General features: G+C 30.7%; 1 non-coding gene across 1 annotated transcript; it reads right to left on the reverse strand.

Annotated features, from left to right (window-relative positions):
* Positions 1-3,881: 3,881 nt before the first annotated feature.
* On the reverse strand, positions 3,882-3,955 carry TRNAI-AAU (transfer RNA isoleucine (anticodon AAU)). The gene has a single exon. It is a non-coding gene; the product is annotated as a tRNA-Ile (tRNA).
* Between the last annotated feature and the right edge of the window lie 8,363 nt (positions 3,956-12,318).

Here is a 12,318-nt window from a genome sequence, read left to right on the forward strand (position 1 = left end):
AAGTGCGTACAATTTACGACGCTACAGTTGCTAAAGAAAGAGTGTTAGAGAAACCAAAAAACTGAATGAGGCAATAGTGTTATAAAGCATTATCTTGCAAAACCACTAAGCTATAGGTTCATAAGAATATATATGGAAGAATAAATAACATACATAATGAAATATAATATAGAAAAAGAATTATATACAAATAAGAATATAAAGATACATATAATTGCTTCAAGGAGAGAATATTAATTGATGCACATGAAGAGAAAGAAATATAATCAATATGATTATGAATATATGTATAAATCTATTACCAACTAACTCTACCACTAGCAGTCATGAGATGAAAAAATATGATTCAAGGGCTTGCCTTTCTTGGTGCTAGGAATCATTATAAGAGAATTCATGATTAACGGACTAGCTTTCTCTATCTCTAGGAATCATGAGAACTAATTGGTAAGAAGAATCACTTGTGCTAGATTCTCTATTGTTGGTGATTTGTATGCTTAACTAAACATAGAATCACTTAGAAAAACATGGTTTATTTTTAGATGATCTAAGATGGAGGTGGTTACATCCAAGAGTACTCTATAATTAGGACCAGAAAAATGTAAATATTAGGAAAACATGACAAAATGTGAGAATAATAGAAGTGTTTCCCCATTAAAAAATAATTACGTAGAAGAAATGTATGAAATTAATTAAGCGTGATAAAAGGGGATGGGGAAAGGAAAATGTCCTTCATAAGCATGCATATGGGTGTTAATCCCCAAAATAAGTTGTTTTTGTCTCCTATAATATAGGTGAGGACAACAAAGATGAAGAAGCTTGTGTTGTGACAAAAAATAAGAGAAGATGGTTGCACTTGGATAGTGTTACCATGAAATGGAAATGCCACAAAAACAAAACTACATGCACTACTAGTAGGTATTAGGATAACCAAGAAATACTAAAATCAACCAATTATAAACGTGAAGAAATCTACTAACTCTAAAGCTATGGATATAGTGTAATTGAATACAAAAGTTATAGGAGGAATCTTAGAAATTTATCAAAACAACTTACTATCACAAAAAGAAGAATTTTATGAACTATGAGTAAAATAGGGGACATAGAGGGCACATAAGAGGTCACACGAGTGTCAATAGGATTATTCTCATCAACCAAAGAAGAGTGTCGTCAAGAGACAATAAGAAGTGTATCATAAGTAACAATGATGACACTCTCATCAAGAAGATATTGAGTTTTATATTTTATAGAATGGAACCAATTGGAAGAGTGGCCATATGCACATGAAAGAAAGGGTGATGGATCACACTTAGCAAGATGTTTAAATTGGATATGTGGGAGGGTTATGAGTTTGGATTCTAAGATATTTGATAAGACATTCTTAGGAGGGTCAACATGAGGTGTGTAGGATTTAGGTTCATCATAGGATGAATATGAAGAAGGTTGTGTGGGTAGAGAAAATTCAAAATGGGATTTATGGGTAGATGGATAGAAGAGGGTCTATCTTATTTGAAGTTAGAGTTCTCTAGAAGGAGCTAATCAAATTCAAGAGAAAAAAGAACTAAGTTAGATGCAATGAGTGCTAAGTGTCTTATTCATTCTCATGAGAGATGGGTTCTTGTGAACCACTACTCATGAAACATAGGTCAACGAGTTTGACTCAAAAAACTACATAGTTGAATCTTGATAGAAATACCACAATTTGACTTGCTAAGGAAAATATCTTGTACCAATCAATTGATGAGCTATAGGTACTCTATAATGAATAGTTAATAAGACACAACACTTGTTGATTTTTTTGCAAATGGGGTTGCAAGCTAAGTGGGCTTAACTTTGGAGGAAACTCCATGGTTAAGCTCACTCAAGTTGGAGTAGTACTGGGATGGGTGACCACCCAAGAAGGCGCAATGATTCACTTCTATGTGCATCACCTAGATGCAATGAGTGCTAAGTGTTCCATCCATTCTCATGAGAGATGGATTCTTCTGAACCACTACTCATGAAACATGGGTCAATAAGTTTAAATCAAAAACTACACAGTTGAATCTTGATAGCAATATCACAATTTGACTTGCTATGGAAAATATCTCCTACTTATCAAGCTTACACCTAGTTCAAATTCATTACTTGTGATAGCTCTTTAGCAAATAATGGAGCTTAACTAGCTCACATCTAGTTCACTATATAGTGACTTGTGATAGCTCTCTAAATTCTACACTAGCAAAGAAACATATAGCAAGGTACATTGGAGCTAGAGGTGGTTATGGTATGTATTGTGTGAAGATCCATCATTATCTCATTTTATTTGGGAGATTCAATTATAAATCTAGTTGATTACCATTTCATGTGGCATTGAAATTTGTGCCACTTTGTGGCCAAGTAAGATCATCACTATGATTTGAAGCAATTATATATACATGCTTAAAGAACATAAAAATGTAATGAAGAAAGTAAGGCAAGTTGGGGCATGGCATTGTATGTTTAATCATATATTGCATTGAAATGGTTGAGGCCTAGAATGTTGGAAGCCCATCACAACTTGCAATATTATTATGAGTATATTAAAATAAAGATTTGTTATTATTTCATTGAATTGTTGTCAGTTTGTTTGTTTGGTTGCATGGATGGATAATCCTCAGTTGGACCCTCTAAGCATGGGTACATTAATAATCAAGAGGTGTGGCATTGAGCACATCAAAATCTCTATAGTTCTTCAATAATCCTTGATGGTGAGTCATGCAAATTTTGAAGATTTAAACCCCACAAAAGGTCTTTTTTTTATAGAAAAAGCTCCTCCTTAGCCTTAAGAGATATACTACAGGATTAGTGGGGTGCTAGCGGAGAATGTAGCAACATTTTAGTTTGAGAAGAGAGAATACTAATGGGGAGTGACATATTAAATCAAGTTTAATTCACTACTGAGAAAACTCCCCTATGGGTTATGAAGGAACACTTTCTTTGCCTTGTTAAGCTTTGAAACATGAGATCAAACAACTCTATGTTTGAGCTAGCATCTTTGGCTTGATTCTTTGGAGAACTCTTATTGATATTCATTCACTATGATCTTGCCATCCCCATTTTTTGGGAGATTACCCAATTGGTTGCTTGGTTTGAGATTTGGATGCTAAGTAACCAAAACAAACTCTCAAATTTCATGCTTCCAAGATTAACATTGATAATATGCATTTGGCAAGTTAAGATAAGTCACCTATTAAGTGAGACCCATGTTCCTATTTAGATATTGATGGAATGCTTGATGTCCTTGGAGAGGTCAACCTCAATACAAAACCTTTTCTAACAGCAAGTAGAAAAAAGTGGTGTTCAACATGAGTAGCATGCCCCAATAAGGCTATAATGTAGTATAAAAATGCCACAAGACTAAGGGGGACTAAGGAATTCAACTCAAAGAGGAAATAAGTATGATTTAATTAATTTAGAAAAATTGAAAATATAGCTTAAAATTAAGTATTTGTCACAATTTAATCAATTTACCAAAAAAATTATAATATAACTAAAAATGAAATATTAAATACAATAAAATAAAAGATATTTAACCAAAAAAATTATAATATAAATAAAAATTAAAAAAAAGATAGCCAATTAGGGCAAAATTATGTTAAGAGTGACAAATATGGATATAGTATTTTTATAAATATAGATATAAAAACTGTTAAGAATTTATAAAACTAAAAGATAGCCAATTAGGGCAAAATTATGTTAAGAGTGACAAATATGGATATAGTATTTTTACAAATATAAATATAAAAACTGTAAACAGATTAAGAAAAACAAAATCAACTTAATAATTTGTAAGGGCAAAATTATGTTAAGAGTGACCAATTTGGATATATGTATTTATAAAATGGCTTATAAAATGCCTAAATTGGCCTATGCAGGTCTCGAACCTGCGACCTTCGCGTTATTAGCACGACGCTCTAACCAACTGAGCTAATAGGCCATTACGAAAATTATTTGTAATAGATAGAATATATTTAAAATGTGTAACAGTCAAAAAGTAATCAAATTTTGCCGTGTAATTCGAATTCCGCTCTACTATCCTACGGATTGAATTGCGCTGTATAATTCGAATTATGAAAGACACCACTTCGCTCTATAATATGACGCGATTAATTTAGTTTTGGGTCATGAATGAATCTATTCTCATATTAATTTTGGTTCTTTTCTATTTGAAATATGTCGAGAATCAAGATAAAATTTAATTCTATGGAGGTCAAATCACTACGGTTACTTTTTTCATTTGTGATGGAATTAGTTTTATGATCAAGGATAATAAACTTATGTTGTGCAAGTGTGATATAATGAAGGGTTTTATTTGTTAGAAAGTTCCTTAATTAAGGTCTTGATCAATTTATGTGTCACAAACTTTCAATTGAAGTTACTTTTGACAAAGATCTCGTTTTTTTAATATTAAAACATTTTTATAGGTCATTTCAAAGGTGATGTTCTAATTAAGGACATCTAATAGAAGGCCACCTTTTCATGAAGGACCTTTGATTGAAGTTCAACTCGTTAAAGATCTTCACCTTCAATCAAAAGGCCTTTCAACTACAAGTGCCCAAATGATGCCCATATGCCATCCATTCTGCGTGTTCTCTTTTGGGATAAAAATTGTTAATTTAGGTGACTCTTTTCACAATCAAATGAATGTTGGGATTACATGATATCTACCTTACAATTCCCCATATTTAGAATATTTAGTTTAATAAGATAGCCAAAAAAAAGCATGTAATTTCTTCTTAGTACATGGAGTGAGTGATCTTGGACACCCATATGGGATGGGGACAACAATATTAATTATTATTCTCAATTTTTTTGGAATTATTCTTGAAAAAAAATATGAAAAGAGGAAAAGAAAGTTGAAAGGCCCCTTTTGAATACTAAGAGTAATGCCTTGTAGATATTTGCTTAGTGGGGCTCTTGGGAGTTGTAATTTGAATTTTCTAACATTATGGTGGAGGTTACATACTTGGAAGTTATTAAACTTATTCTTGAACGATGCTCTCCACAAATAAAAAAATCACACCTTGGTATACTGGGACCTTGTTTAGGCCCATGGTATTAATGTTTGGTAGTTTTTTTGTGCCTCTTTAAGTCTACATATTCAAGGCATGAGATAAAGGTATTGTATTTCTAGGTAATAATTTGTTATCAAATTGCTTCTAAATTGAAGAAGATAAAAAGGATTGTATTGATGTAGATATTTGATCTTGATTAATACAAGATCAATATCTCTTTTGTAGTGGAGTTTATTATGGATTCTTCGCATACACTCAATATCATATATTTGAATCTTATGGTTTGTTAATCTGTTATTTATTCATTAAAACTTCTACATATCTACTTTAATTGTAGATTAAATGATGTTATAATCAGATTTTCAAAATTCCATACTAAGCAAACAAGCTTTCCTTCATAGTAGTTTATCATTTGTTAAATAGTTGATATCAAAGCTCTAGTTATATTGAAGAGGGGACGGATTTCTTGAAATGGTGTGTCCTTTTTGTTATAGTTTGACTTTAATAAATTTGTAAGTAATTGAAACCATGACATGTACCTCTTGTTCAAAGATTGAAAAGTTTAATGTCTCTTTGTATAAGTTAAGAAAGTTCAACACAGGGGACATTTTGATAGAGAGTTTAGGGGAATGTTCTAGAAAAGGAAGGAAACTCAAAAAGAATTTCTAATGAAGATTGAAAAAAATTGGACAAGAGGGGACAAGGAACGATTTGGTTGTATCTTTAAACTATTGTCATCTTGAATATATCAGAGTCATTTTACAATTTTTTTAGTAATTAAAACCATGACCTCTACCTCTCATTCAAATATTGAAAAGTTTTATGACTTTTCGTATATGTCGATGAAGTTTAAAATGGAGGATATCTTGGAAGATAGAGATGACGAAAGTTCTATAAAAGGTAGAAAAAATTGATGGAATATCTAATGAAGATTGGAAAACAATGGACAAGAAAAAATTTGTCATCTTGAATATCTTAGAGGAGGCCACCTCATTTGTATTATGGAAGAGGATGGGTGATATTTACCAAAGTAAAATTTTAATGAATAAGTTATATCTTAAAATACATTTATATTCTTTAAAAATTAAGGAAACTAAATCTATAGTAAAATATTTGAATGTTGTTAACTTGATTCCGAATCACTGGCTTTACTAAATGTTAAGCTTGAAGGCGAAGATACCTGTTTCTTGTTTCTTTATTATTTGTCAAAATATTGGAAAAAAAATAAATTTCTATTAGTGATCGTATTATAGAGTCAAACATGAACTCCCTTATTATCACCTTTTAGAGGAAACAAGAAGAAAATCCATTAGTGAAGACTCAAAAGCATGTCTTGCATTTTTAAGTAAGACTCTAAAAGAGATCAAAACAAATTAAAAAATAGGTCTAAATCAAAAAGAAGATCTAAATCTACTCAGAAGAGTGAAGTGTTAAAATTATGTAAAGAGACCTAACATGTTGAAAAGAAATGCATAAACAAAAAGAAATCCTACGATGATTCCTCCTTAAAGAGATCTTCTTATGACAGTGATAATTATGCACTATTTATTTTTGGACTAACACTGATTTTCATTAAAATAAGTTTATCCTACTATATGACTCTCCACAAGGAAATTTTTTCTTGGTGACAATATTACTCATAGGGTTGTTGGTAAGGGAAAGTTGTGATTGTGTTTCAATGATAGAGGAGTGAAAACTTTCAATAATGATTAACACATAGAACTAGGACTTGCGATAAATTTTCTTTCTATGTCTATGTTGAATGATTCTAGAGTCCATGTGATATTCAACGAATTGGTTTTAAGTTGGTAAGTGATTATTTATTGGTACCTAAGGTTCACAATGTGTGAATTTCCAACTCTACATCGGTAATGTAATTAAAAACATTTAAAAATCTATGTATCTTGTGACACTAATGTTTGGTGAAATCTATTCACACCAGAACTAATAAAAACATGGTTGATGTTTTTTTCTTTACATCGGTGAGCATTTATTCCTATGCATATTGTGTACTTGAAAATATAATAGATTTTTATTTCCTATTTAAAGTAATAGCTCGCACAAATATTATTATAATTTATTTGTTCAAATGTGCTTGGTTTGGTGAATCATGGTCCATTGGGTAAATATTTTTATTATTTTGCATTCATTAATGATTACTCTGCATCCACCTTGGTTTATTTTTTTATATAATAAATATAAATCTTTCTTGAAATTTAAGTATTTTGAGGCTTTGGTAAATAAATAATTACACATGAAAATAAAGGTGTTGATATATTTAACAATGATGGTGAGCATTGCTCCAAAAAAAAATTGATGATTTTAGTAGACATGTAGGTATTTTTCAGTAAAAGACCACTACTTACACACATCAATGGAATGGAATTGTATAGATGATGAAACAAACCTTAATGTGTAGAGCCATAAAAACATGATGTGTGGTAGAAAGTTACATCAATTCTTTTGAGCAAAGGTTGTGACTAATACTTGCTACTTGATTAATCAATTTCTTTGTTTAGCTCTTGTAGATAAGAATCCTTATAAAGTATGGACATGTAAGAAACCTTCTAGTTTATATTTAAGAATATTTAGTTGTGAGTCTTTTATTCAAATTTCTTAGAAAAAATATCTAAGTTGAATTCAAAATTGCATAAATGTATCTTATTTAATTATGGTGAGAGTGCCAAAAGTTATAAGATTTGGAATCTTCTAACCAAAAAAATAATTTATTTTAAAGATGTGATTTATAGGGAAATTGATGTATTTTTAGATCTTATGCAACCAAAGGAAAAGGAAGGAAGAAAAATAATGCATTTTGAAACAAAGGTCAAAATGTGAGAAGATGCATGCGTTAAAAAATAGAATTATCGATTAGAGGATGGAAAGAAAGAAGAGGATTCATTTGAGATTTTTGAGTAGGATGAACATCTAGAAAAACAAGTAGAATATATTACCCCAATCTTGTGAAGATCCATATGATAAATAAATAAATAAACCACCTAAATAAAATGTGCAATTCATCATATCTTTATTATGTATTTACTTCAGTTATATACTAATGATGAACTCAAATCTTTAAGGGAGGCTATCTCTTTAGAGAATCATGATTCTTGTCTAGAGGTCATATAAGAGGATATGTTGGTCTTAAATAGATGTGTAACATAATATATTGTAAGTTTTCCTAAGGTAAGAAATCATGTTGGTTGCAAATGGGTGTATAAAGAGAAAACTATAGCAAATAGTTGGTTAGAGAAGTACAATATACACTAATGGCTAAAGGATACTCCTAGAAAGGGGAAATTTGTTTTGGTGAAATTTTATCTCATATTAATAAATTATATACCATTACATTCTTATTTCCATATTGTTGCACCTTGTGATTTCAAGATTGAACAAAGACATGTTGGAAAATAAATTTGTGATACTAACAAAGTTGAAGATGAAAACTATTTTCTTCTAATTATGACATGAGATACAAATTTCCTATCTCACAACTCAACTCAAAACACATTGTGTACCTTCATTTCATCCATGGTCACTTATAGAAACAATATTCCAAGAAATTTTCTACCCTTGGTTTTTATTGTTGTAATTGATAATTGAACCCCATAACTACCTAAAAGATCACCTACAATCAAAACACTTTTTTCATATAATAGGGAAAAAAAAGACTTACTATGAAACCTAAGATTTCATTAGATGCAAAATGAATAACGATACAATATACAATAAGAAACCATTGCTATAGAGACAAGGATGAAACCCTAAGAGTAATTGGATCATGACATGTGTCTTAGTTTATTGACATGTGACAAATAAGCACATAATCTAAGCTAGCTTAAGTATATTAGTGTGAATGGGACCTAAAAGACTACTTGTGAGATAATATACCTTGTTCACACCAACATCTATTTCATGTCAAAACTCAAAAAAAATAAAAATGGTGTGACATATTATATTCATATAGGTTAAGTGTCCACATGATGGATAAGCAGAAATGTACTTTAATATCTAGTGAAAAATTATGGCACATGAACAATAGAAAAGATACCGATAATAACAATTCAACAACTTTGACAACAACAATCCAACAACTCTAACAATACATTTTACATTAAAACCATACATTAATATACCAAATTAAATATCATAGTTTAATATGTTTTAAAACTAATTTAATTTAAAAACCTTAGACTTCAATATCATCCTCAAATTATCAATATAACACTACACCATTAATTTTTCATGAATTCAATAATTAACATTAAAAAATTTCCAATTTTTGCATTGTATCTACCTTACATCCTCATTTAGTTTCCATTTTTTTCATGATTACGTGCATCGATTTCAATTAAATTAAAAATATATACACATATCCACCAAAAAATATAGGAGGACATGAGGTCACTCCTTAAAGTCACACGACAATGCTTTGAAAGCCCAAAAGCCAAAAAAAAAAACAAGAAAGCAACTTAAGTGGCAAGGGCAACAACAGTGGGAGATGGAGGGGGATCCCAATCATCCAGTTTGCCCCATGTGCTTGTGGTGGTGTTAGGAAGGGACCACCCTTCGTTGGCTTTAATCTCTCCCCCCTCTTTATCTTCATTCCATCCTCGGCAAGGGAAGGAACCACCCCTCGTCATCATTGGTCCCTCCCTCCTCTTTATCTTCATTCCATCTTCAACAAGGGAAGGAATCACCCCTTGTCAACATTAGTCTCTCCCTCCTCTTTATCTTTATTCCATCCTCAACAAGGGAAGAGACCACCTCTCGTAAGCATTAGTCTATGCCTCCTCTTTATTTTCACTCCATCCTCAGCAAACAAAGGGACCAACCCGCATCAGCATTAGTCTCTCCGTCCTCTTTATCTTCATTCCATCTTCAACAAAGGAAGGTACCACCTCTCGTTAGCATTAGTGTCTCTCTCCTCTTTATCTTCATTCCATCTTCAACAAGAGAAGGGACCACCCCCGTCAGCATTAGTCTCTCCCTCCTCTTTATCTTCACTCCATGTTCAACAAGAGAAGGGACCACCCCATGAGGATTAATCTCTCCCTCCTCTTTCTCTTCATCTCAAAAATGAAAAGGGACCACCAGGTCAGCAATAGTCTCTCCCTCTTTTTTATCTTCCTTCCAAACATGAGAAAAGTCAATAGTCTTCCCCTCCTATTTGTCAGCATTAGACTCTTTGAGAAAATTTGAAACCATAACTTAAAAAACTATTTGTAAGGAACAAGTCAATTATTATATTTTACAGAATCTAGACCATTTGTCTCCATGGATTCAAATACGTCAACGAATCACTCTGAACCAATGTCTTCAAGGACAGAGTAATTATTAATGTGAGACTGAAAAAGGGTAAGTGTTTGATGTTCCACTGCAACTAACAACACAACTCAGAACGCAATAATGAGCTTCCATTGCAACCAGAATTGATGAACAGTTCCATCCATGTTTCTTGTCTGTAATATGAACATGACCCACAAACGACCGCCATTATTATAAGCCCGAAAGTGATCGTACACAAGAATTCCAGGATCTGTCCAATCTGAGGCAAATGCCCAAAATAAAGATTTTGGCGGTGGACCCATTTAATGCGTTGCAGTAATGCTCATTCCTCTGATCTCAATTGACTTAATCTTTAAGTAACGGCGTCATTACAGGGGAGGAAATTTCTGAACATCGAAGGTCCAGATTCAATCCAGAGAGCTTGGATTGCATCGACACCGTCCCAGAATTTGCATTGGTCATTGTGCAGGTCTAAATTTTGTTACCATAATGATACTTGTTTATGATTTGGTTGTACAACTGTGCTCAATGCTGTGGTAGTAATGAGTGCCCTGCAAAAAGGGTTGTTCTTCTGGTGTTTTACTTGGTCCCGTGTTCGAATCCCACGTATCTTTTCAATATAAAACACAACGTGGGATTCGAACACGGGACCAAGTGTCGACCCGTGGTTAGTGATTCAGTACCCTAAACGTTGCTTCAAAGTTACATAAATGTTTGTGGGTTTGTTTACACAAAAATACAGATTATGATTTTGTAAGTGTAATAATATATGAATTTATTATTTAAAATTAATAGAAAAATAGGAGCTTTTGTTTTTAATCATGAAATTTTGTGGAGGTTTAGAAAAGTGGGTGTTGAAATTTCTTTATCATTCAATCAATTAAAAAATCTTTTTAATCACATAAAAGTTTATAAAAAATATTATTTTTGAACTTTTTTTTATCATTTGATGAATGAAAAAATCTTTTTCTTATAACTTACTTTTTTAATAAAAAATATCTTCTTTAAATGAATGTTTAAAAATCATTTCTTTTTAGATGTAAATATTTAAAATATTTATTCTCCAAATGTTTTTATAATTTATTTCATATATTTATATTCAAAATCATTCTTATGTTTGTTAAAAGATATAATTTTTATATTTTTGATATATTTTAATCTTAAAATAGAAGAAGTCCTGAAATTTTCTGGAGGTTCACAAGAGGGGGAGTTAAAACTTTGTCTCATGTGATATTTTAAAAAATCTTCCTTTATGGCTTCATTTTTTATTTTTAAATTTCTGGACTAAATTTTTTAAAATAATGTATTTTTTAAGTTGTAAACATGTGTTTTGAAATTATTTTTATTATTTATTATTTATATTTATATGCAAGATCAATCTTATGTTTGTTAGAAAGTTTGGCTCTCAACAATATATATTATTACTCTATAAAAGATCTAATTTTTATATTCTTGATATAATCTAATCATAAAATAGAAAAATATGAGTTTTTGTTTAAATCATGAAATTTTATGGAGGTTTAGAAAAGTGGAAGTTAAAACTGTCTCATATGATATTTTAAAATTCTTGACTTTTTTTTCTTAAAATTCTCAACTAAACTTTTGAAAATAATTTATTTTAAGTTGTAAACTTTTGTTTTGGAATTATTTTTATAGTTTACTTTTTATATTTATATTCAAAAACATTATTATGTTTGTTAGAAAGTTTGGCTCCTAACAATATACATTATTAATATATAAAAGATCTAATTTTTATATTCTTGGTATATTTTAATTATAAAATAGAAAAATAATAAAATAGAGGCTTTTGTTTTAATGATGAACTTGTGTGTTAGTCTAGAGGAGAAGTTGAAACTTCCTCTCACATGATATTTCAAAAATTATTCTTTTATGAATCAATTTTTTGTTTTTATTTCTAATCATCTTTCAACTAAGCTTTTAAAATAATGTGTTTTTTAAATTGTGAACATTTAAAAAATATTGTTTTGGGATTTTT

The sequence above is a fragment of the Cryptomeria japonica genome, chromosome 7, assembly GCF_030272615.1.
Source record: "Cryptomeria japonica chromosome 7, Sugi_1.0, whole genome shotgun sequence".
Lineage (NCBI taxonomy): Eukaryota > Viridiplantae > Streptophyta > Pinopsida > Cupressales > Cupressaceae > Cryptomeria > Cryptomeria japonica.